Source organism: Rhodnius prolixus, unplaced genomic scaffold (genome assembly GCF_049639745.1).
Source record: "Rhodnius prolixus isolate KJV_2025 unplaced genomic scaffold, Rpr scaffold_6, whole genome shotgun sequence".
Lineage (NCBI taxonomy): Eukaryota > Metazoa > Arthropoda > Insecta > Hemiptera > Reduviidae > Rhodnius > Rhodnius prolixus.
Window position 1 is genome coordinate 17,824,571 of NW_027411634.1, and position 27,171 is coordinate 17,851,741.

The following is a 27,171-nucleotide window of genomic DNA, read 5'->3' on the forward strand; positions in this document are numbered from 1 at the left end:
ACAATATCAGTTTTGACACAAAAAATCAACTAACCAAAGGTGCCGCTTTAAATGAAAATTTTGGAATCTTTAGCCCCAAGAATTTGACTGTTCTTCTCTCATATCTTAACTTATTTTGACTGTTAGAAATGTGATACATTTTTAAATCTTGCAGGGCACCAAAGTGTAATTCACCTAAAATCAGTCGTTGTTCCTTGAAAATGTCTTCAAATGGTAGCAATGCGTTTTTGAAATCAGAGAAAAAGTTAATGATCTTTTCAATAGACAAGCAGTTTCACAGTTTCGGGTTTATTTTTAGGCTAAAAAAACATTTGTTTCATCTTCAATAGATTACAAAATTTGTATTTACTATGTAAACACAATTTAGAATTTTACGTCTTTAAATTTGCTATCATATGGAGGCAATCCAAAAAACCTAATGATAACAAAATCGGGGGATACAGTTTGGCGTTATAGTTTCGAATCTATCGTCTACATCCAAAATTAAATTAGACCACTGGATAGCTAAAGGATCAAAGAATTCATTACGATAAGCGAGGACTGTGACGCATCGCGCGCGGAGGAGGCGGAAGCGCCGCTATTTTGAGATCATTTTGCTGCGTATCGAGATTTGGATTTAGTATAAATAACTTTTGACTCGGAGAAGCTACGATGTTCGTTTAAGTTTTAATCGTCAGCTGTCGTCACAATCTATCGATTGTATACAAAAAAATTAGTGTAAAATAGTGATTATAATAATGTGTTAGAATAAAAAAATATTATCAAAAATATTTAATGTCGGCTTATACGCGTCGAAAAGCCAAAACCAAATACAGAGATCGTATACGGTTGGAAAGGGCTTCTCAAGAACAATCGAAAGGTAATAATAAAACATCATACGACCAAGTCAAGCTGTGCCGAGAACGTAAAAGAATGAATGCGGCCGAGCGGATCAACGACGGTGTCCAGTACATCTGCAGCTGGGGCGGTTGAAATTATGCAAGTGGATGATGAAATCGCTTCTACATCGACAACTGACTGTATAGGCATAGACTGTGTTCGATCGTTATTATGAAGACACATTGGGCAGCAGCTAGTGCACGTTTTTCACTACGACGTTTGTCAACAATCCATTCGGACATAAGTGTGATGTGAGTGATCGTCTAGGGTTTCTGCGCTCACTGAAGCTAACAAAAAGAAAAACATTTACCGCTGCTTAATAATACTTTCCCTGAAGAGCCAGCAGCGTATTCACGTACAACACACGGCCGTGTCCATGACACAGCCACAGGTTTTTTTCCGTTTGTGGTTTTGTTATTCTTATTCATTTGCTAAAGTTCTTTCCACATGCTGAACAAATATGCAAATTCTTTTCGAAAATTTTTACAAGATCACTAGATAAGAGATTCAAGGTGAAATAATTTTAAAATTATTACAGTCACAAAGATTTATTTATGATTAGTTATTTTAATTGACTTTTTATAAAGTTAGCGGCAAATTAAATGTAATAAATAGCTTTACATATAGAACAATAACAATCGCTAATATCTGGGTAAGTGGTAAATAGACATGGTGAACATGTACCTCTAGTACATTTATTTTAGTACAGCCATCAATTTTACTGCATATAATTTCATTTAATTAATCAAATTAAACATGATAACCTCCTCCGCTGTTTTTTTAAAGTCAGTTTTTTGTTTATTTTAGTATTTATTGTCCAGAGGTTTCTGAAGGAGCTCTGCACATATCCCACAAATTGCAGCCACAGTTTGTTGCTGATTAACACCTCTATGCAAACACACTGATTCCAATTAATTATTACTAATCGTCGTAGGATAGCCAAGCCTCTACGCAAATTAAAGAAAAACAATAACAGCAACAAACCAAATCTTGGTGGAAAATTTAGTCCTGGTCCTGGAGGAATCCAAAGATCACCGCTGTCTGGACAAATCGAACAACTAACTTAACAGAAATCAGCCCAAACTTATGCACCATCAATCTATTTCGTTTGAAGATCCTAAACCTCCTTTCATCCTAAATAATATACCATAAGATTGATGCGTGTTTCTTCCTTTGTCTCACAACATCTATGGAGAGGATCCAGCTTGAGTCCCTTATTTGTAGAGCGCCTCTTGATACCTCAATCCCCTGTTATCATTAAATTCCCTGTGTAGATCCAAGATGTTTTTTTTTTTCCAGAACCATCTAGAGCAGTGTTTCCCAATCTGTGGTACGCGTACCACTGGTGGTACGCAAAAAATAATCAATAATGGCGGATATAAAAAAATTAAATCTTACATAGAAACGTTTTTTCCTATAATTCATAAAAATTATTTTAATTAATAATATTGTACAGTAAAGTTGTTAATATGTACAATAGATAAGGTTAGTCTGTCTCAAGATGTACGAGAAAATATAATAGCACATTTAACAGGATTAAAATTGTCTTTCAAGAAGTATTTTCCAAAACCCGTAAAAACAAATGATAATTGAATTTCAAACCCTTTCTATTAAGAAAATTTAGGAAAAGCTACATCATTATCGATAAAAGATAAAGAAAAATTAATAGAATTATCATGTGACAGAACTTAAATGATAACTATGTAAAAATCTGCTTAAAGACACTGATTGTAATGAGTAAGCTCTATCCAAATAACATTAAATTCAATTTAAAAAAAGAAATTAAACCTAAGATCTTACACTTTACAAAGTTTATAAAGTGAACATGAACTTGGAACTCCTTTGTAACAGATACATTGTATCTCTATACAAATAAAGATAATAATAATAAAATAACACACTCGGAATAACAAATTTCACGAGATAATTTTTACGAAGTGGTACAATTTAGCTTGATGTACTATCAAGTGGTACCGCGAGCCAAAAAAGGTTGGGAAACGCTGATCTAGAGCATTATTTTTCTGGAAGTTATCAAATAAATGTTATAGGTTTGTTAAACATTCTTCTAAAATATATTATTTCAGCATTATGTGAGGTAAACGCTTCCTTAAGGATGAAATTATGGATAATTGTAGGATTGTAGATTTCTTTTCCTCAAAATGACTATCATTTTATACTTTTTACACTTCTGAAGATATTTTATGGCGTTATATTATATAAAATCAAAATAGAGCATCCAGAATTCACAGCGCAATCAGTGAAGTTTACCAGTGATTTTTACTGTCTCCTTTTTGATGATAATCAGCTTTCTTTCATATCATCGAAAATTTAAGGAAAACCCCATTTTTGTTTTGGTAAAAAACCAAAAACAAAAAAAAAATCTTGTCTTACCAGAAAGATGTAGTGTTCCAAATAAGATTATTAACTTACAATACCCACCAGAAATGCAATGTTAAATGTTAACTTATTAACCATTAGCCCTACAGAACGCATTGGTTGTTTTACTCGTATATACTATATCTGCCTTTAATGTTGTACTCTCTTAATTACTGATTGTTAAACATTAGTTGCATATAACTTGCAGAAAAAGGTAATTCATTGGCTATCGTATTACATAAATTTCCCCTTTAACATAATGTAATATTTACTACGACAGGCTAGTTAAGATTCTTTGTTTATAGGAAATATTTTAAATTTATGCAATATTTTTATGCAACTCACAGCTAGAGCTACCTTTTTGCTAAAGGCAGGTTATTTTTTTTTTTCTGAGTAATTAACTTTCAAAACATTTTCCATTTTCCTTGATTGATAAAAGCAAAGAAGTATGTCAATTTTCACGGTCATCTCTTTGCCAAATCATATACCCTACTCGTTTTCAGCCCACTTAAAAAAAATAGAAATTTCTGTGCCAGTGCTGCATAAATAATGAATCTAATACTACAATTTCAGCTGTTTACAAAATGGAATATGTCAATAGATCTAGTTTTCATTCCTTTTAAAATTAATATCAGCCATTTTCTAGTAACTTTTAACGACACTGCGCTAACTTGGTATGAAACTGTCAATATACGAGGGGGTACCCAAAAATAACCGGAATTGCGTTGCCGCGCATGGAGCTTATGTAGTACGCATTTCTCCGCTAGACGTGTGTAGCGCAATTCCTTGCCAGTTCAGTCCTGCCTGTGTTGTCTGCCTGGCTTGTTCTGTTCATCTGCAGTGATTGTTTTTACCAGCGCTGTTTTGTTCTTTTTTCGTTTTTTATGATGGCAAGTTTAAGTGAAGAACGTGCAGCTCTGAAATTTTGTTTTCTACTCGGCAAAAATGCTGCTGAAAGTGTTTTAATGTTGAAAACAGCTTACAAAGATGACGCTATGGGAAAAACTCAAGTATACGAGTGGTTTACTCGGTTTAAAAATGGCGACATGTCGATTGATGACAAACCTCGTTCTGGACGTCCATCAACTGCCCGAATCGACGAAAATGTTGAAAAAATTCGAGAGCTGGTGTTCACAGACCGTCGACAGACAATTGATCAACTGTCAGAGAGTAGTGGGTTATCTTGGAGCTCGGTTCAGCGAATTTTAACGGAAGATTTGGGGATGAAAAGGGTTGCTGCCAAGTTTGTTCCTCGAGTTCTGACTGACAATCAAAAAGAACATCGAGTTGAAACATGTCGTGCTTTGAAACAACAGCTTGAAACTGATCCAGACTTTCTGTCAAAGGTCATTACTGGTGATGAGTCATGGTGCTATGGTTATGACCCAGAAACAAAGCAACAGTCGAGCCAATGGAAGACGTCATCTTCACCCCGACCAAAAAAATGTCGTCAAGTCAAGTCAAACATCAAAACAATGCTGATTTGCTTTTTTGATGCCAAAGGCGTAGTCCATTCAGAGTTTGTCCTTCCAGGTCAGACCGTCAATCAAACCTTGTATTTGGAAGTTTTGAAAAGATTGCGCAATAGTGTTCGCCAAAAAAGACCCGATTTGTGGCAAACAGGAGACTGGTTCTTCCACCACGACAATGCACCTGCACACACAGCCATCTCTGTTACACAGTTTTTGGCTAAAAATGGCATGGTTCCGCTGCCCCACGCACCTTACTCGCCTGACCTGGCTCCGTGCGACTTTTTCTTATTTCCACGCATGAAAAAGGGCATGAAAGGTCACCGATTTGACAACATTGAAGAGGTCAAGAAAAAAACGAAGAAGGAGCTGTCAGCCATTTCTAAAGATGACTACAAAAAATGTTTCGAACAGTGGAAGCACCGGTGGGACAAATGTATTAGTTGTAATGGAGAGTATTTTGAAGGGGATAAGGTTGTTCTGTAAAAAATTTGTAAATAAATAGCTTTTAAAAAATAATTCCGGGTTTTTTTGGGTATCCTCTCGTACTCTTTCTCTTTGTATATTGGGACATCCACCACTTTTAATGATGGTTGACGAGTACTTCTGCTTGATACAGACATGCTACGTATGATCTTGGTGGCATTTAGAAGGTGCCTCACATTAAAGAAACTAAGTAATAAACTTATTTTCTTTTATAATTTTATTTTTGTTATTTGAAAATATTTTACCTCTCCTAAAAAAAATCTTGCGAGCTCCTAAGCTTTAAACTAATTTTAATCTGGAATTATATTAATAACTCCACTACTAAAGTTATATTTTGTGACAAAAAGAGAATTTTTAATGTGTGCACACGTATAGATCAAGATCAGAACAATATGACGCTTGTTTAATGGTGCAAAATTTATTAATATTCATTTTCATTTACTACATTTTTCTTGTTTACATTATTATTGTTCATTCATTAGAAAACTATTACAGGTGCTTTCATTGAACATAACGTAAGTTCATTCTTCGGTAAAATGGATTAACATTTCGGAATTAGCTTATCTATTGGCACACTGGTTCTTTAAGTTCCAGCCTATTGTCCGTTATTCTTGAATAACGAATCCGTTATTTAAAAAAGAATTAACGCTAAAAAAAAAAATGATTTCATGGGCACACTAAGGTTTAAACCGAAAATACAACTGAAAGACAGAAGTCCAAGAAAGAAGTAGGCAATCACCATAAAATATTTCAAGAACGAACTTGTTAGAACACGATAGTTGGCCCATAATAATTTTTATTATAATTATCTTGATGTTTTAAATTGTTCATAAGTTTCATTCTAAATCAACATCCTTAAAAAATTAGCGTTTACAATGATGTTCTCCATGATACAGTTCACAATCTAAAGTAGGTGCATCTAAATTGCATTCATTTAGCAAAAATTAAATATTTTATGACCAGATCGTAATAATTTAAATATAATAACATAGTTTGATTATTTTTTTACACATTGACATGCCTTTAAAGGTGACTCCCCTGGCTCGCAAGCCAGGGTTAGCCAGGAGGTTATCAACTGCTCTCTGTAACTGAGGAGGCACCTTTGAAGGCACAGTACATGCTTCTCAAAGTTGAGTAAACTGCATTATTTGATAAATTAAGGAATAAGTTTGATTCTTTACATGAAAGATATTGATCACTTAAATATGTGGCAGGAGGTTTCCAATTTTTTTTTTTTTTATTAAACGCAAATCTCCCAAAATCACTAAATAATTATTAAACCTTCTTGTTTGTAACAGATGTAAAAATTAATTTTTAGCCATTTTGTGTATGCTTGAGAACATCTAAAGCTCTTAACTTTCTAAGAAAAATCACTCGGAAAACGACTTATTTCCCGATATTCAGAAAAATACTAGATTTACTGCCTTGGCAATATTTTTAGTAGAAAGGGGATGAAAAAATACATAAAAATGACCTATCGCGTGCTCTTCTTTCTCTTTGATAACAAGTTAAAAAATTGAAATATGATTAATAAATACCAGATTTTGAAATGGCCTAGCACCTTTAATTTTGAAGATATCGAACTGCGGTTTCCGGTTTCTTTCATTACTTTTTATACTCTTTAAAACTGTTTATATGAAAATGGGGGTCAACTGCAAACCCCTTACTTTTGGTCACGCTTCAGCCGCGTATGCGGGCAGGAATCTAAAATCAAGTCACATATTCTGAAACTAGAGGTGACGGGCAACAAATTTTTCCTCTACCATTTTTTTGCTCAGATCAACCGTTTAAGCATGAAATGCATTTGAGCCGTCTTAAAACTAACACCCTGTATAATACAATCGACGGCAATGTTATGTAAATGGAGGTAAAATTGATTCCGGTTTGCGGTTTTGAAGGGGAAATCCTTCTTGTTTTTAGCTGATAATGACCAGTAAATATAAATATTATTATCATATTGTTTTTCTTATTTAAGAGAATGAATTTCTAAAGATTTTGAAAATTAATTCCACAATCTTTGTTACCTTCTTCACATCTGAATTAAATAAATAATTAACCTTTGATCCCAAAGTAGCGTTGGTCGCATTCAAGGATCCTAAAATCACAAAATTCACCATGTCGTGATACTGCAACATCAATTATTATTTAGTTTGTGAGTTATTTCCGCTGAATAAAACGATTAACTGCTGACGTTTCAAAATTGTTTATCCTCCTTATTTTATTCGTGTTTACAATACCATTTATGATAGCGCTTGAAATTAATCACAAGTTAAGTGGACTCTTTGTTATTTCGTCGCGTCATACAACAATTTGTTTTTTTTAAAAAAAAAAAAAAAATAATAATAATAATAATAATAATATGTCGACATACATTTCGAATAGTCGCAATTATGGTTAATCGATTTAATTCAAATTTGTTATTCTTGTTGTGCTTTTAATGTTCCTTTCTGTGGCGTAAGCAGTCAAAATTATTTCTCAGGTTTTTTTTCTTTCTTTCGCCAAAAATAATACTGACAAATTTTAACCGGGGTATGGTAATTGTTTAACTAGAAAATGATCTAGTGCATGGGTGGCCAACAAGTCGATCGCGAGGCCAGTTTTGGTCGATCAATGTCTGGGGTGGAATTCCGAGTACCATGGACTTTGAAGCGATTGTAGAAGATTCCCCTGGATGTGAGTTTTTTGGCCCTTTAAATAATTATTGTTGTTGTTTTTTACGTAGGTAGATAAGCCGTATATCTATATTTCAGTACGAGGTGTACTCAGCGAGCTATTGATAGATTAGCAAAAAGTAACTCATATTATTCTTTCATGATAAATTTTCCTGGCCCCAAAAAAACGCGAAAGTTAAATATTGAAATCAAATTATCAGCCATACTGTGCATTTTTATAACAACTATTTCATATTTACGAACAAATAGTATGTAGGGAATTTGGAATGTTGGGACTGTGAGTGGCCACTGGTTGAGGGTATCTGAGAACGGATGACCGCTAGGGGTAGCAATAAAGTTGCAGGTAGCAAGGGACATTCCTTTTTCTATTCCATTACTGTGTGTGATGTGTGTTGGGCCTTGTGTTGGCGTTAGAAACATATGTGAATAAACTATACTTATGATAGATTGGTGTTTATTTCTACCCTTAGTATTTAAAGTATTAATTTGTGTTTTGTTTTCTTTAGTTTTCCTTTAACTCATTTTATATTCTACAACTTCAGGTGTGGGGTAAAGAACTAGTAAAGTGGGGTCAAGAACTGGTAAAGTGAGTTAAAGATCGGTTAATTTGTTAAAGAATAGTCAATTTGTGTGAAAAAAATGAAACTTGGCAACATTAAGAGGATTGAGTCTGCAGTTATGTTAGCACCGGTAAAGGAAGCTAAAAGATTTTATGAAGTTATTTTTGGACTAGATGAAGGGCGTCTGAGTAGAAAGAAAATAAAGGAATGTCCCTTGCTAACTGCAACTTTATTGCCACCCCTAGCGGTCATCCCTTCTCAGATACCCTCAACTAGTGGCCACTCACAGTCCCAACATTCCAATTTCCCTACAACTCAGCCAAATCTGACCCGTGATCGCCCTCGATCACAAGAGTGCTAAATTACAATTTAATAAAAAGTACTAATTAATCATACGAATAAACATAACTCACTTAAGTATACAAATATAAGCTAATACAAATTGGAATGTTGGGACTGTGAGTGGCCATTGGTTGAGGGTATCTGAGAAGGGATGACCGCTAGGGGTGGCAATAAAGTTGCAGGTAGCAAGGGACATTCCTTTTTCTATTCCATTACTGTGTGTGATGTGTGTTGGGCCTTGTGTTGGCGTTAGAAACATATGAGAATAAACTATACTTATGATAGATTGGTGTTTATTTCTACCCTTAGTATTTAAAGTATTAATTTGTGTTTTGTTTTCTTTAGTTTTCCTTTAACTCATTTTATATTCTACAACTTCAGGTGTGGGGTAAAGAACTAGTAAAGTGGGGTCAAGAACTGGTAAAGTGAGTTAAAGATCGGTTAATTTGTTAAAGAATAGTCAATTTGTGTGAAAAAAATGAAACTTGGCAACATTAAGAGGATTGAGTCTGCAGTTATGTTAGCACCGGTAAAGGAAGCTAAAAGATTTTATGAAGTTATTTTTGGACTAGATGAAGGGCGTCTGAGTAGAAAGAAAATAAAGGAATGTCCCTTGCTAACTGCAACTTTATTGCCACCCCTAGCGGTCATCCCTTCTCAGATACCCTCAACTAGTGGCCACTCACAGTCCCAACATTCCAATTTCCCTACAACTCAGCCAAATCTGACCCGTGATCGCCCTCGATCACAAGAGTGCTAAATTACAATTTAATAAAAAGTACTAATTAATCATACGAATAAACATAACTCACTTAAGTATACAAATATAAGCTAATACAAATTGGAATGTTGGGACTGTGAGTGGCCATTGGTTGAGGGTATCTGAGAAGGGATGACCGCTAGGGGTGGCAATAAAGTTGCAGGTAGCAAGGGACATTCCTTTTTCTATTCCATTACTGTGTGTGATGTGTGTTGGGCCTTGTGTTGGCGTTAGAAACATATGAGAATAAACTATACTTATGATAGATTGGTGTTTATTTCTACCCTTAGTATTTAAAGTATTAATTTGTGTTTTGTTTTCTTTAGTTTTCCTTTAACTCATTTTATATTCTACAACTTCAGGTGTGGGGTAAAGAACTAGTAAAGTGGGGTCAAGAACTGGTAAAGTGAGTTAAAGATCGGTTAATTTGTTAAAGAATAGTCAATTTGTGTGAAAAAAATGAAACTTGGCAACATTAAGAGGATTGAGTCTGCAGTTATGTTAGCACCGGTAAAGGAAGCTAAAAGATTTTATGAAGTTATTTTTGGACTAGATGAAGGGCGTCTGAGTAGAAAGAAAATAAAGGAATGTCCCTTGCTAACTGCAACTTTATTGCCACCCCTAGCGGTCATCCCTTCTCAGATACCCTCAACTAGTGGCCACTCACAGTCCCAACATTCCAATTTCCCTACAACTCAGCCAAATCTGACCCGTGATCGCCCTCGATCACAAGAGTGCTAAATTACAATTTAATAAAAAGTACTAATTAATCATACGAATAAACATAACTCACTTAAGTATACAAATATAAGCTAATACAAATTGGAATGTTGGGACTGTGAGTGGCCATTGGTTGAGGGTATCTGAGAAGGGATGACCGCTAGGGGTGGCAATAAAGTTGCAGGTAGCAAGGGACATTCCTTTTTCTATTCCATTACTGTGTGTGATGTGTGTTGGGCCTTGTGTTGGCGTTAGAAACATATGAGAATAAACTATACTTATGATAGATTGGTGTTTATTTCTACCCTTAGTATTTAAAGTATTAATTTGTGTTTTGTTTTCTTTAGTTTTCCTTTAACTCATTTTATATTCTACAACTTCAGGTGTGGGGTAAAGAACTAGTAAAGTGGGGTCAAGAACTGGTAAAGTGAGTTAAAGATCGGTTAATTTGTTAAAGAATAGTCAATTTGTGTGAAAAAAATGAAACTTGGCAACATTAAGAGGATTGAGTCTGCAGTTATGTTAGCACCGGTAAAGGAAGCTAAAAGATTTTATGAAGTTATTTTTGGACTAGATGAAGGGCGTCTGAGTAGAAAGAAAATAAAGGAATGTCCCTTGCTAACTGCAACTTTATTGCCACCCCTAGCGGTCATCCCTTCTCAGATACCCTCAACTAGTGGCCACTCACAGTCCCAACATTCCAATTTCCCTACAACTCAGCCAAATCTGACCCGTGATCGCCCTCGATCACAAGAGTGCTAAATTACAATTTAATAAAAAGTACTAATTAATCATACGAATAAACATAACTCACTTAAGTATACAAATATAAGCTAATACAAATTGGAATGTTGGGACTGTGAGTGGCCATTGGTTGAGGGTATCTGAGAAGGGATGACCGCTAGGGGTGGCAATAAAGTTGCAGGTAGCAAGGGACATTCCTTTTTCTATTCCATTACTGTGTGTGATGTGTGTTGGGCCTTGTGTTGGCGTTAGAAACATATGAGAATAAACTATACTTATGATAGATTGGTGTTTATTTCTACCCTTAGTATTTAAAGTATTAATTTGTGTTTTGTTTTCTTTAGTTTTCCTTTAACTCATTTTATATTCTACAACTACAACAACTTATACATTGCAGTTGATAAAAAGAATTAAATTGCATTTTAAGTTAGTAAAAAGTCATCTTGGAAAAGTGTCGGAAAATAGAATTTTTTAGGTACCGCATGTACTGAATGCTGCTACCAAAAGTTGGGTCTGGAAATTTATTTTCTTCATGAGCCTATATCTCGAAAACTTAATAAGTGATTTAAAAAATTATATATTCTACTTATCTACCCATACCTCGCTGGAATGCACTTTATACTGAAACACAGTGTATAAACATAGTATGCATTTCACACCCCTTCTTCCCCCTTAGACTACGCCTATGACAACAAGTCGATCGCGACACACTTTTAAGATAAAAAAGTAGATCTTATATACAGAAATGTTGGCCACTCCTGATCTAGAGGACTAGAAACAGATTGTAGGAAAGCATTATAAAAAGAAGTGAACTCTGCTGAAATTACAATTACTACTTACAACAGAACCAGTCTCTCCAAAACGAAACAAAAAACGACGTATAAACATACAGTTTAAATTTTAAAACCTATCTGGACATACAGGATTGAACTAATAAAGGGTCCAGCAATCGCTCTAACCTCCAAAGATGGACTTCCTTCGTTTCCTTGTTAACGCTACCATCTCTGCAACCATTTCAACCGTCCGCATAGTCCTTGCAAATCCTTTCATTAACCTTGTACCCAATCAAGTAGCTCTATAAATCACTGCATATCCTCACTAATCCTGTAGCCCATTACTTTTTCCTGTCTTGCGCTATCCCAGATGACCCCAAGAATGTCCAAGCGATTACCTTTCTTTTCTGGTGAAGAGAGTAATCAGCTCAGCGTCCAACTTCAATGAAGTTCAATTAGTTGCCTTTGCATGAATACAACAATGTGCATGAATTATTGGAACAGTGTTACTTGTAGCGAAATAACGCTGGAGTTATTTATTCTTACAACACAAAAGGGAAGTTAAAGTCCAATTGCATATATTGTACGTATTATGTAACATGAAGTTTTATCTGCATAAAATGATTTATTAAAAAAAATAAACAACGAAAAGGTTTTACCTTACTAATAAATATAGATATAAAATTCTAGGGCAATGTTGGACAACCTGTGTATAATTTATACTTTATTGGGGATAGAAAGGCAATTTTTACAGCCAGCAAATAAATAATGCAGCAACCAGTCACAATAAACCATAAATGTTACGTTGTTTATCAAGTATTTAAAGTTTTATGTACTCCAGTTGACTTAATGTTCAATCAAATTGTAATTTTACTCTAATTAAAAATATTCCCCATACTAGACTGAAAAGACAAAAAAACTAACCAACGCTACAAAACTTCTCGCCAGACTACTTGACAAACGTTCGAAACTTAACCTACAAAACAAAAAACTCATATCTACTGTTACTGCGACCTATTTGGTCGTACGGGCATCGAAGTATGGGGATCGACTAAGAGTTCCAACTCACTACGCCTCCCAGACATTACAGTTCAAAATAATTCGAAAACTTATTAACGCTCCGTTCTATGTATCTAACCTCACCTATTCATAATGACCTCAAAATCCCTTTCATTACAGGTTCTTGCTAACACAACGTTTTCACAAATATTATTCCACTCTACAGCAGCTCATCCCTAACCCTCTCATAGAACATCTATCTTCCTCCAAATTACCAGAGTAATCCTCTAAGGAGATTGAAGAGAAGATGGCCTCGTGATCTACTCTTATCGTGAGAGCAGTATAGCAAAGCAAGCTTACTGGAGTGACAACACTCCACTCGTGATTTTCTTTTCTTTTATTTTTTTACCATATTTGCTTGTTGCAACAACCGTTGCAGTTGTGAATTCCAATAAAAAATTTAAAGCAAGCTATTAAATCAATATCTCAAACGTAACGTACAAAACAGTGACCTGTTTTTTTGCATATGTGGCAGCGGTTTGTAACTGCACATTAACATGCCAATTAAAATTGATTAGAAGATATGCTTTTATGAATGAGTAAAATTCATTGAATAAATCATATTTGTAAAATTAATGTTTACTGTTTCTACTACTATGTAAACATTTAAAAATGACTTATTAAAGTAAAATAATTACAAATTTATTGATAACCACGAGAATCCATTACAAATACTAGTAGCTAAATGTTGTTGTATTAGCCGTAGTAGTTGATCTATTTGTGGTTAGTTTTTATATAACTTGTTTCGGTTGTGCTTTTCTCTAGTTTATTGTGTAAGAATTACGGAAAAAGTTTTAATTACCTACAAGATCAAGCAATTTGAATTCAAAATGATTTTGTACATATTTTCCTTATTTCCTTAATTAGTTCTTTTATGTTACTTTAGTTGTTCTTTATTCTGATAAAAAGGAGAATTGAGTTCATGTTAGAATTTTCCCCTAGAAATAATACATATTCGAGGAACCACAATTAATGACAACAATCTGTTGTTAGCAAACTCACTGATTCTTATTACTCAATACATTCTTTTCGTCAAACTGTGAATATCTCAGGAAGATGTTACTTGACTTATGGTTAAGGTTTATTCCACTTTAAGATTCAATCCACATCAAAAGTATAACAAACAAAACCTGACATTATCTTAGAACACCGAAAAAGAAATCAACCAAGAATTCACATTTTGGTTAAACAATTTTCAAACTAAAACTGTGCATTGTTTACAGTACTTTGGTTTAAAATATTTCTTATTAATTAAAAATTAATCTTTTTATTAAAAGATTAATAAAATCTTGCATGATTTTATGGAGCATGCGCATTACGATCTCCTTTTGTAAATTGTTAGTTCATTAGTAAAATATATGGTTGTCCCTCTCTATAATATACGTAATTTTGTTGGGGAATTTAATGTTTCATGAATATTTATCGAAATTGCAGAAAGTTTATGTCTTATATCTTATCTTATATAGTTTATATCTTATGGCTTATCCCCAAAAAGGTGCCTTCTGCGCAGCTAAGAGTAAAAAAAAACTCTCTTAGTAGAGCCTTAATTAAAGCCGTTAAAAAAAAGTTACGGTTTTACTAAGCTTTGTCAAGATTATTTTGTTTTATGACATCTTTTTTTTACTTTCAATGTTTTTTTGGTTAGCGTTGGCTTTCGCTAAAATCTAATTAATATCTCTCTTTAACAGGTGTATATAGATTTACGTACATTTTTTCTTATTAGGAAAAGCTACTTTTAAAGTTGAAGTGAAACTGTGATCCGTGAATGATTAGGAAGATAGGAAAAAGTGAAACTGTCGTACGATGTGTAATTAGGAAGATAAAGAAGAAGCGAAACTGTTGAACGATGTGTAATTGGGAAGATAGAGAATAAGCGAAACTGTTGTACGACGTGTAATTGGGAAGATAAAGAAGAAGCGAAACTGTTGTACGATGTGTAATTAGGAAGATAAAGAAGAAGCGAAACTGTTGTACGATGTGTAATTGGGAAGACAGAGAATAAGCGAAACTGTTGTATGATGTGTAATTGGGAAGATAGAGAAGAAATGAAACTGTGTTCCACTTGTGATTAAGAAGATAGAGAAGAGTGTTTCCGCAGTCCACTTTTCAATAGAGCAGTAGAGTATTCCATTTAACAAATCGATCTTATGCTAAGATGAATACAAAGACCACAAGAAGGGAAAAATTGGATAGGCCGGATAAATTAATGTAAGAATGCTTGGGCAAACAAGTACAACCTTGTATCTAATAAGTTTGATTACTGAATTTAAAAGATTATTTGATAATTCTATTACTTAATAATGTTCACTCTGTACATTAAATTTGTTTGCCAATAATTTTTATTGAATAGTATTTATACATTTTTGAAAAAGTTAGTTTATAAAAGAAACTACCTCAGTTGGTCACTACCCAAATTACTGTCTTTAGGGTGATGTCTTTTAATTGTGATGCACCCTTTTGGTTTTAAAGTAAAGTTTATTTTTTAATTTAAGACACGTAAACATATGAGGTCACTGGCGCCCAAAGCTTTTTACAGAGCACTGTCGTCCTCTCTTAACAGAAAACACTGTCTATTATTGGACAGTGAGCTGTAAGAAGAGAAAATCTGAAGACCTTCAGCAGGATTCGAATCCAAGATCTCCAAGACTTGGAATCCAGAACGCTGACCCTTCCCTTTAGTTTGCAAGATTTGTTACAATGGAAAGGTTGGTCAAATTTTTCTTCACTTCTTACCTTACGTCGACGGTCAACTGCTAATAACTTAAAACGTAGAAGTATAGTCTTTACGATAGAGATTGTGACAATAATACGTCGAAAAAAGTCTATATTAATTAAAAAGAACGTGAATCCATTGATAGACTTTGAATCCATAAAATTCTGTGGGTTATTATTTAATTTTTTGCTTATTAATGCCTCTGAAGACAGCTCTGAATTTAAAATATGATCTATTAATTATTTCACCCTTTCCAATGATGTGAAACGCAGTCCTCAACACTGTGAAGTCTTCATAATGGAAGAGAAAACCCTACACCTGAAACCTATAAAAAGAGAAAATAGGAATGGTTTAGCTTGGAATGTTACTGAAATCTTGTACCACGGAAGGTAAAGCAGTGGTTAGAACTTGGGAACAGTCGACCAGTATAGAAGCCTGGATGGCCAAAATGCTATAAGAAGTTATTAGATAACTAATTACGAGGTTCTGATTAAAGTATTGTGCTACCCAAATTTAAGTAAGATTTTAGTTTTATTTTAGGGTGAAATATTCAAAAAAATAAAACAGGCTTTTAAAACTGAATTGCACAATTGGCCCTTGTGCTGAAAGAGATACATGATGGCTGAAATATTTAGCACCGCTATTAATTAAAGTAAATGAATATTAGATTGGACGGTAATTCAGACTGATTGGCTAACAAGCTAACCAAATTAGAAAAGGCGTTCAAGCAAAACTAGAGAGTTAGGCCATACGCAAAAATAGTTGCCGAATACCATCTAGTATATTATCTTCTTATGAAATAGCAGAGAAATTAAATATTTTTATTCAAACTAATGGCTGTTAGTTAATTTAAAAGACATAAACAGTTTTTTGAAAGGATAAGTTTAAGTTATACAACCTAAAGTTGTATGTTGGACTTAATTGCTCGTATAAAGCAATTAAAGTTTGCTTCTTTTCGTTATGATCTCCATATCAAAATTTAAAATTTTGCATAAAATCAACACTAGAAATATCTAAAATATATTTCTTTTAAACACAGTAACGCCTTTGGGAGTTTTTGGGGGAATCTATCTATCCCGGAAAATACAAAAAAGTTATAAAAGAAGAATGTGCAGCGTTTTTGTAAGAATATTATTTGCTTTAACGCCAAGATTGAGATTTTTTGCTTTTACGAGCAGCAATTTAGTTTAATAATATTATAATTTTATTTTAGGAAAATTTGCACCAATTTAACACGAGATTGAGTAAGTAAAAATTTAATTTTATTAAAAGATTTAAAAGGAAAAATTAAACAATTTTTAATAAGAACATATTAAAGCAGAAGACTGCTTATATGAGCTGAGAAAATTAAATGAAAATATATTGTGCAATTCTGATGATTAATCAAGGATTTTCAGCAAGTTGCTTTCCTGCGCCATTTACTATAAAAAGCTACCGGGCATCAAATAGCTGCACTACGCTGTCCGAAAATGTTAAAGGATAAATTGGCTTCTCATATTCTTGAACTGATTACATTGCTATCGCGAAGTTGGTTCTTCGGGACCAGAGGAGACAAATCACAAACAAAGATTAGTGGAAAAAATTCTGACTTTGTAAGATGGATAGAATCTATCTACGTTAACATAAGCCTTTCTGACTACATTGGAGTGCAGTAAACGTACAATCACCCAATAGTAATAGCCAAAATAGATAAAAGGGAGGAGATTAGCTCAAATGTGCGTGAACTGAATTCCAACGTGGAGAACCCAGGTTCGAATCAAGTAGCTGGCTTCGTGCTTCTTAGTGCTCATTTTCCAGTGATGGATAGTATTGTCTGTAATGAGAGTAATCTGCCAGGATACCGGCATTGCACTAAAAAGAACTCCAGAAAGAATATGTGTTCTAAAGAGATAGGCATCTCCCAAAATTCGAAGAACAATACAACCAATAAAAGTGAGATCATTTTACCTTCAACCAATCACCAACCTGCAGAGGCTATGATTTTCCTTATGGATTTTTCCCCTTAATGTGTTCACGTTCTACAGAAAACAGAATCTTCATCATAGTAATTAGAGACAAAATTAAAGTACACGTGGTGAATTTTATTTCAAGGTGAATGGATCTTTTAATCAACTGTGAAATTAGAAAAAAAAAACGGCAATCACTGGTATATTATAAGTTATTATTTCGATTGTAAAGAAATCTTTTACATTGATTTTGAAATAAAAGGCATTTATTGATGACGCACTAAAAAAAAATTGTATTTAATTGAAAGGGTTGTTTTGTTCATGAAACAAAGGAAGGCCAAATTGAGAAAGAACTACCCAATGGCAATAACTGTGACAAAAATTTCGGACGAATGAACATAATGAATCTGATTCAACAAACAAAATAAATGAAATAATTCTTTAAGAATTGGTAATTGTTTCAGACTTATTCTCCTGCTTGGTTGAACTTGTTGGCCAGAGGACTGCACAATTTAGTGTTAATGGACGTCTAACTGATTAACAACGTTGGACTTAAATACGAGGGTCGTTTGAAAAGTCCGTGCAAAGTCAGAGAGATAGCACTACTGGCGCGTATCGAGGTTATGTTTAGTTAGTAGCATCTCTTGGAAGAACACACACCAAGTTTCAGCCAGATCGGTCTATTTCTTTGTGTTTGGCATTCGTTTGAATCGAGGAAGTCGAGTGATTTTCTCACGCTTGACCAAAAACGAAATCGTGTGAAGTGTTGCAAGGACGGTTTGCAGCTGTTCCAGAAGAATCCGCATGACTTTAAGCGTCGTTTCGTCACTGTGGATGAAACATGGATACATCACTACACTCCTGAGACCAAAGAACAATCTAAACAATGGGTTACCAAGGGGGAATCTGCGCCAAAAAAGGCGAAGACCGTTCCTTCGGCCGGAAAGATTATGGCGACTGTCTTTTAAGATTCGCAAGGAATAATCCTCATCGACTACCTGGAAAAGGGTAAAACTACTACAGATGCATATTATTCATCGTTATTGGACCGTTTGAAAACCGAGCTGCAAGAAAAACGCCCACGATTGGCCCACAAAAAAAGTCCTTTTCCATCACGACAACGCACCAGCTCACACATCAGCAGTTGTGGTCGCAAAATTAATGGAAATAGGGTTCCAACTCGTTTCACATCCCCCCCTATTCTCCAGACTTGGATCCCTCGGACTACTATTTGTTCCCCAATATGAAGAAATGGCTGGCGGGAAAAAGATTTTATTCAAACGAGGAGGTGATTGCAGAAACGAATGGCTATTTTTCAGACTTGGACAAATCCTATTATTCGGAAGGGATCAACAAACTAGAGCAGCGTTGGACGAAGCCTAAAAGGAGACTATGTTGAAAAATAAAAAAGGTTTACCCTAAAAAATTAAGTAGTTTTTATTTTTGCACGGACTTTTCAAACGACCCTCGTAATTTTTTTTTTTTTTTTTTTTTGGCGCATCAACAGCTGAGGTTATTAGCGCCCGGAGCTTTTTTCAGTGCACTGCCGGCCTCCGGACAGTGTTCTCTCGTTACAGACAACACTGTCCATCACCGGACAGTGAGCTGTAAGAAGCTCCTAGGAAGAGAAAATCTAAGGGTCAGCAGCTGGATTCGAACCCGGGACCTCCGCGTGGGAGTCCAGTATGCTAACCTCATAGCTAATCCCTTCCCTTGACCCTCGTAATGTATTCAAAGCAAATAGTTAATTTTATACAATAAAGCTGGCCACAGCTTCGGCTGACTTAAATATTATGTATTCAAATGTATAATGTTTAATAAATGGCAACTTTAACTTTAACTTTATACAATAAAGAGAAATGAAATATTTTTAAATTTATGTTAGAAAGTAAGAATATTGGAATCAAATAATTGGAACCAATTGGAGATCAGAATTAGCTTCCCCTTATTCAGAAGAAAGATAAATTGTTACTTAGAAGTTTAAGAAATAGCTTTTTTAAGATATAAGATCAAAGTTAGGTATTTTAGAGGAAGCTATGCTGATAAGAAATCAACTTTAAGCTTAATATGTTTAAAACATGCTTAACAATAATGCTGTTCATTTAAAAGGTGCAAGGCTGTGTCTATCTTGAATCGCACCAACTAACCTCCGAACATACAGCTACGAAACTATTGTATGTAAGTGTTTTTATACAAAAATAATTCTTCCTTTATTTTGATATAAATTATTATAATTTGAATTTTATATTCATATGTACACGTATCATTTATACAAGGTGTATGCGGAGGAATGATCGAAACTTGCGGCAGGTGATTCAGCAGCTCAAATGCAACAAAAAATATTCTCTTCACTTTGGCCCGATTCTCTATAGTGTCCAAGATATTTGCATTTTTAACTTTTCCGTCGATATTCGCGTTTTTCACCATAAAAACTGGTCGTAACTTTTTTATCCTTTATCCTACAACAAATCTGCTTATTCCAAACGAAAGAGCATTAAATTTCCTACAAATTTGCTCAATACAGAGCCTCAAAACGTTTCTTATAACAACGAAATTTTTACTTTAATGTATAAAAAATTCGTTCTCGATGATTTTTGTTAACATTTTCAACGGTATTTTTTCAATGATTAATGAATTAAGGAGTCACATAATTTCAGAAAAAGTTGCGCATTTATTGAGCTTCAAGACCATATGGATTTTTTTAATTTTTAATAAAACCCTAACCCGAACAGAGGGGGTGTAAATGCAGAAAACTGGGATTTTGCGTAACCGAATTTTCACTACTAATTTACTCAAATGTCAATTTTTGGAGAAGGAACAAAAAGAAAAGTAACCATTTTAGTTTCGAACAATTATTATTTAATAAAACGGAAGTAAAAAAAATAAAGTAGCTATAAAACACAGAAGTGAAAAAGTGCAATAGGCAGGTGCCTAGCTAAAATTGCTACAAAAATCGTTCGAACTATTCAAACAAGGAAGTGGGAAAGAATTGTGGCAAATTTTTAGTTTCTTGACTACAATTGTGCTTGTGCAACATATTTTAACGACAAAATGGCGGGTTTAATAATTCAAAACTAATAAATTTGTGGAGAAGGAACAAAAAGAAAATAACCATTTACACATAAACCCCATGAAATCCATTTGGAGATGTTTAAGTGATTCAGTAATGAAGGATTTAAATGAATTCTTTTGATTGTTGAAAAGTTGCACTCAAATTATTACTTTAAACGCAATATTTCTTTTTATAAAAGAAATGTTTTTGCTTTCTCTTTTTAGGATATAATCGGGATAGTTTCCGGCAAAATAAGAAAGATTAGAATTCTTTTCAAACAAATATAATAAATGATATTTATATAAAAGATCAGTTTAACTTCAAAAACATTTATAAAGAAAACGCTTTAGTCATTAACTTTTAACTCCAGCTGTAATCTAGGTCTAAACCTAAACTGAATAATGAACATTTAGCGCTTTTTCTTGTTACAGTTATTTACACAAACACATTGCTACCACAAAGAATCAAAAACTAGAACCAAAAAAATGCCCAACATATTTGCCAAAAATACTTCTTCATATTCAGTGCTTCTTACAGATGTTTACTTTCGCTTAATTAAACAAAAAATAACATAATATATTTAAAATATTTGATTTCCCTCAAACATCTGTGTCAATGAATACTTTCTTATTATAGAAAACAACTTTTATTGCAGGGAAGGGATTAGCTATGAGGTTAGCATACTGGACTCCCACGCGGAGGTCCCGGGTTCGAATCCAGCTGCTGACCCTTAGATTTTCTCTTCCTAGGAGCTTCTTATAGCTCACTGTCCGGTGATGGACAGTGTTGTCTGTAACGAGAGAACACTGTCCGGAGGCCGGCAGTGCACTGGAAAAAGCTCCGGGAACTTTTATTGCAATTACCATCAACAATAATCATAATACAATACTGCTATTAAAACATATGTTACCCTATCTAAAACATTGATAACTCAACTTCGACCCCTTACATCTCCCTCTTTTAATTCGCTACTTTAAAGTTAAGAACAATCGTAGTCTTTATATTTTTCTGGCCTGTTAACCTTTCTTATGAATCGTCTATTACGCCATAGTTCGCCTCCCTTATTCATCTTTACATCGTAAGATCTCTTCCTATCACCATGGTCTATTGTTATTTCTTGTTTGGACGATATAAAACTCTTCGTTAGCTACAAAATTATTTTTCGTCTTGAGCTGTAAGTAACATTTCCCTAGCACATCTAATTCCTCATCATTGTAAGTGGTTAACTTAGCTTCCGTCTTATACAGAACTCCCTTGTTTGAAATTTTCTCATAAATATGTATAGGTAATACATTAACCTGAGCTCCTGTGTCTATCTTAAAATTGATGAACACATTTGGTTGAACTTCAAATGGAACTTTCCATTCCACCATATTAATCCCCTCAATTGTAATGGCTTCCAGCCACAGACGTTCAGTTTCACTTTTGTTCCTTTCTTTAAGTTCTTTTATGGCTTTTCCTTTTGACTCACAACACCTCGCAAAATGGTTCATTCTATTACACAGATTACAGGACTTGCCAAATGCTGGACACTTATTCGCCAAATGAGTTAGACCACAATATCTACAGTTAATAGTAGTTTTTTCTTTTCTGGCAATGAAACTATTTTTCTTATTATAATTTTTTAAAGCATCCACACATGCTAAATTTTCGAAATTTTTCATCTGAACAACTGTATTCTCATGTAATTTGCAAATGTCTATCACTCTCTGTAAAGTAATATCGCCTTCCTTTAAAAGTTTTTCTCTTAATTTATCATCTTTTAACCCACAAATTACCCGTCCTCTGATGAGTATGTCTTCCATTTGTCCAAATTCGCAGGATTGGGCCAAATTCCTCAATTCTGCCACATATTTCAAGAAGACCTCAATAACATCTCAGCATGGGCCACGAACAATAAGCTTACCCTGAATGTAGAAAAGACCAAAGCTATAGTTATTGGCTCCAACCCACTCCTTAAATCATTGGCTCCTCTTCCTAATCTTTTCCTTTACAATACCCCAATAAAATATTGTTCCTCTGTGAAAAACCTTGGTATCACTTTCGATCAAAACCTATCCTGGAAAAACCATGTTTCCCAAATCTCTCGTCATTCCATCCATATCCTTAAGCAGTTTAATAGTTCCCGTCACCTTTTTCCAATTAAGACCCGGCAACTCCTAGTTTCCTCTCTTATATTCCCCCATTTCGACTATGGTTGTTTAGTGTATGGCGGTCTATCTGGTGATATTGAAGCTAAGCTTAAGCGCCTCATGAACTGCTTCATAAGATTTATTTTCAGCATTTCCAGAGACTCTCGCATTTCGCACTGCTACGATGAGTTGAAGTGGCTTTTTCCTGTCTATCGCCGCCAATATTTTTTGGCTTCTTTCCTTTTTCAAGTCATCCAGTCTCAAAGGCCTTCCTATATTTTTCAACTCCTTAAGTTTAAATCCTCCATCCATTCCCGTAACACTAGATCTCGCTCATCTGATCTTTATATTCCCTCTCACCGTACCTCATCCTTTGACAAGTCCTTCCTCATACGTGCTACCTCTCTATGGAACACCTTGCCTTCATCTGTCCGCCATGCTCCTACCCTATCCATCTTTAAATCCCGTCTATTCAGTTATCTCCTTTCTATTCAGCTTCCTCCGAAATTCTAATTGTTTTAATTTATTTCCTTAATTTCTGCTGTTTTATTATTTTATTTTTACTTTCATTTTCACTTATTATATTTTCACTTTTGTAAATATTTATTTATTTATTTAATTTCTCTATAATCACAGGCCAAACTATTAAGGCCTCTATTTGTACCTGTATTTATTCTTAGGGGACAATTGTCCCAGAATAATAAATTTCTTTTCTATTTCTATTTCTATTTCTATTTTTCTATATTTTCCTCCGCACTCTGATTACGCGTAAAGAACATGTGTTGTTCGAAAACAACATTTTTTTTCGGCAAGAAGTATTGATCAAAATTTTTCTATTAAGCTCTCAAAATTATCAGCTTCTTTTTTTTGAAATTTAAATGACTTGTAGACTGGCAAACTTTCTGGTCCTAAGGCGTGTAATAAATAATAAAGCACATAAACGCTTACCCGAATTCTTACTTGATGAAATGCCACTGGCAGTGACATAGATCTGAAATTGTTGTTTAAAATTTTTCCACTTATCAGTAACATTTCCTTCCCAATTGAAACCCGTCGGTAACTGTAGATGTAATATGCCATCTTCCGACTGCGCCATGTCAATGAATACTTTCTTATTATAGAAAACAACTTTTATTGCAATTACCATCAACAATAATAATAATACAATACTGCTATTAAAACATATGTTACCCTAACTAAAACATTGATAACTCAACTTCGATCCCTTACAATCTGTAAGAAAAATGTAGAATAATTGCTATTTTTTTACTGCTAGTAAACTAAATTTGCGAACCCATAATTATGGCGTGCTCTTCATGTAATTGTACATACATCAGTTTCTATCAGCTGAATTCTAGTACTTATTCAAGTTTTGTAATGTATACAATTTCGTTCATAATTTTTATTATTTGGAGGTCACTTCAACAATATATCACGTAATAGTTAATGTTCTGTCTTAACAAATTTTCGTACGCTTTTGATAACTGATTTTTTTAAATTCATAATTGGTAATAAAATTAATTTCTTTGTGAAAAATAGATTTTCACCGTTTTTAAATAAAATTGAGAGGAAATCTTATAATTGTGCAGATGTTTTGGATTTTTAATTTTGGATATGAGGTTTTGTGAGGTTTTGTGAGGTCTTCCGATTAAGAAAAAGCGTTTTTTTTTACTAATTGGTTTTTGAGTTTAGTGTTGGTTTGTGTTTATTGTGACTCACAAACAGAAAGGAAAGCTTAAATTTGAGACCTACATCGTTAAAATGCCACCTGGTGACGCAATAATAATAAGGTTTAATATTCAAATTACTTTATTATTAATGTAACTACCATTTTATTAATATTTATAAAAAAATTCGAGTTCTTGACGGCGGTAAAAAGGTAAGCCTACCTTCTAAAATTTCATTTCAGGGTAATGTACGATTTTAGAATCTGTAAGCTATTAACAATAAGAGTGTTCCACAAATTCGGTGGTAGAAAAAGATTTAAAAATTACAACCTTGGGGGGAAAAAAATGAGTAATTAAAATTTCAACTAATAAAATAATAACAATAATTAGTCGATTTTATGTAATATTGTCGTTTATTAGTGAAAACTTTAGCACTAATGATTATTTACTGCAATTAAAATTTAACTATATTTAACTAATTACCTAAATAGTAATTAAAATGACATTAATGCGTTGTGACGATACTTACTATGTTTCCCTTTTAAAAATTACGAAATTATAATATAATTTAAAATAGGAATCATCCACTTTCGAAAGTCTGGACAAACCTTTATTATTCTATGGAACTAAATGTTATTCCGAACAATATGAATCAATTGTTTGGTGATTATGAATACAACTACTTCATTCTAAACATCTTTCTTCTTTTTTTAAATAAATTCCAGTTTAATTGACCTTTAAACAAGGAAGAAGGCTTTACGTGGCTACTTAAGACCTAGTTTCTAATGCTTTACTTAGAAACAAGTGAAGCCTTTTTCACCTTTAACCATTTACAGTTCACAAATGTTTACGTAAAAGGAAAACATCAGGTTAAATGTTTCAAGTAACTGTGCGTATTTTGTTCGTGTTCGTAATACATAATGGTTATAAGTTTAGCAGAGATACAAGATGTCAGTATTGAGGGAAAAATTGTGCTTTTTACTTATATTGTGAACTATATTGCTTTCTATTGAATGAGAATGCATATTTTTTGATGTTTATTACTATATAATGAATATTTACTTGTTTTTTCAAAATAGTAGAGCACCCCTTGGACAGGCATCAGATCTAAGCAGAGTATTGTGGCTTCCACACATTCTTTGAGCACATTTCTTAACAGTATTCAGGATATTACATGTTTTTTTTTAATAAATCCCAAATAAATTAGGATCAAATTTACAACTCCCTGGTCTAAGTGGGTTTGCATCTGTTCGGATAGCTAGACTGCATTAAAGGCGCTGAGTTAATGTATTTTCACTTTCATGATCTAGGAGGCTGTAAGAGTTGGCTGGTGTTAAAGATGTTCTTCTGATCTGGGTGCAGAGTTATATGAGTAAGAAAGTAAAGCAATTGCATATTTTTTCAGGTGGGCTTTACGTCCAACTACCAATTAGGTGTCGTGGATGGAGACGATTAGCAAACATACTTTACTGTAAATTTCTTTTATTAACCATTAAATAAAATCCAAGGCCTAAGACCGGGGAATTGAACCCAGTACCACAATACATATTAGCTTCGCAGGTCTCGCCTCTAACCGCTTGGCTAGAGTTATATGAGTATTTCGAGTAACGAGAAGCGGAACAGGTTGGCAAAATGGGCAGCTTACAACCCCACATCGATCTTGAACCTGCTGTAGGCGAGTCCCAACCATGTTTCTGAGACAATCTAAAGCTATAAGAATGATGATCAAACAAAAATATCTATGCCAACAGGTAAACCCACAATTAGAATCTTAAAAATCATTTTGCCATAGTTTTGGAAAACGGCTATATCGCCAGTTTTTCCAAAACAAGAAGATTAGTGAAATTCTCAACATAATTTCCATGGCTTACATTTGAGCAAAACGGTGGCTCTGCCAGACAAATCAAGGATTCTGCACAAATAGGTATCTATTTAAGCGCACTTAATCTCATCGCTCCACCTCTAAAGTATCGCCGCATATAGCAACTTGGTTAATGACAATAGAATATATCCGCAGTATCAGTATTTTTATCTTTTTAATTCAGTGGTTAGTAAAAATATTGTACCATTATTGATTATTAAGAAGAATCGCAGAAACGAATATTTACAATACCGAAGACAATTATCAAATAATAACGAAAAATGCAATGAGAGAGGTAATGAGTTGTGTACATCATCATATTCTTAATGCGGCATCAAAAAGGCCATTTCAATGTTGATAGAGAGGAAATGGATGATAAAAGTTAATAAAATGCAAATTATTGAACTCGAAAAGAATGAAAAACAATGGTAAAACTAATCTTTAAAGTTAGATGTCTTCACTTAATTTAAGAGTACAACGTTTTTTGGAAGGACACATTCAATCTTCTTAATTTATAATTCTACGTAAACAAAACAATTATTTTGCTACGATCTAAGGAAGTATATTTAAATTTCACTAACAATATTAGTTTTACTCAGGAATAGAATTAGCAAAAAATTATAGGTACTTATATTTTTAGGGGACATTTTTGATTTTTGGTAAACAACTAGACGAGGAAGCGCCAATAAAAGTTATTGAAATCAGCTCTTCAGAAATTAATTTAAATGAGGAAGGTATTAAGTATGCATAAGTTTTTCATGGTTAAGGAAGTGCTGAAGATAGTTGAAGGAGTTAATCTTCATTTTATTGTCATCTATCTGTTTTGGAAATTAATAAATCAAAATATAAATTAAAAATTTATTAATGCTTTGACTAGAAGTAATAATGAGGTTCTATCGCTTTGTTTAGTTAGGCGATTAAGAAAAAATGTAGTCTTATTGGCTACCTAGAAACTGACGT

At 33.8% G+C, this 27,171-nt stretch overlaps 1 protein-coding gene across 2 annotated transcripts in view; it reads right to left on the minus strand.

Moving 5' to 3' along the window:
* The window catches only part of LOC141460619 (scavenger receptor class B member 1-like), a 167,979-nt gene that overhangs the window by 123,919 nt on the left and 16,889 nt on the right, over positions 1-27,171 (minus strand). Inside the window, exon 1 of one of the 2 annotated variants that reach the window (XM_074140798.1) lies at positions 3,613-3,750. The exons of the other annotated variant lie outside the window; for it this stretch is intronic. The gene's annotated coding sequence lies outside the window, so the exon portion shown is untranslated. Of the gene's footprint in view, positions 1-3,612; positions 3,751-27,171 lie in introns of those variants that run through there. 2 annotated transcript variants of the gene reach the window in all.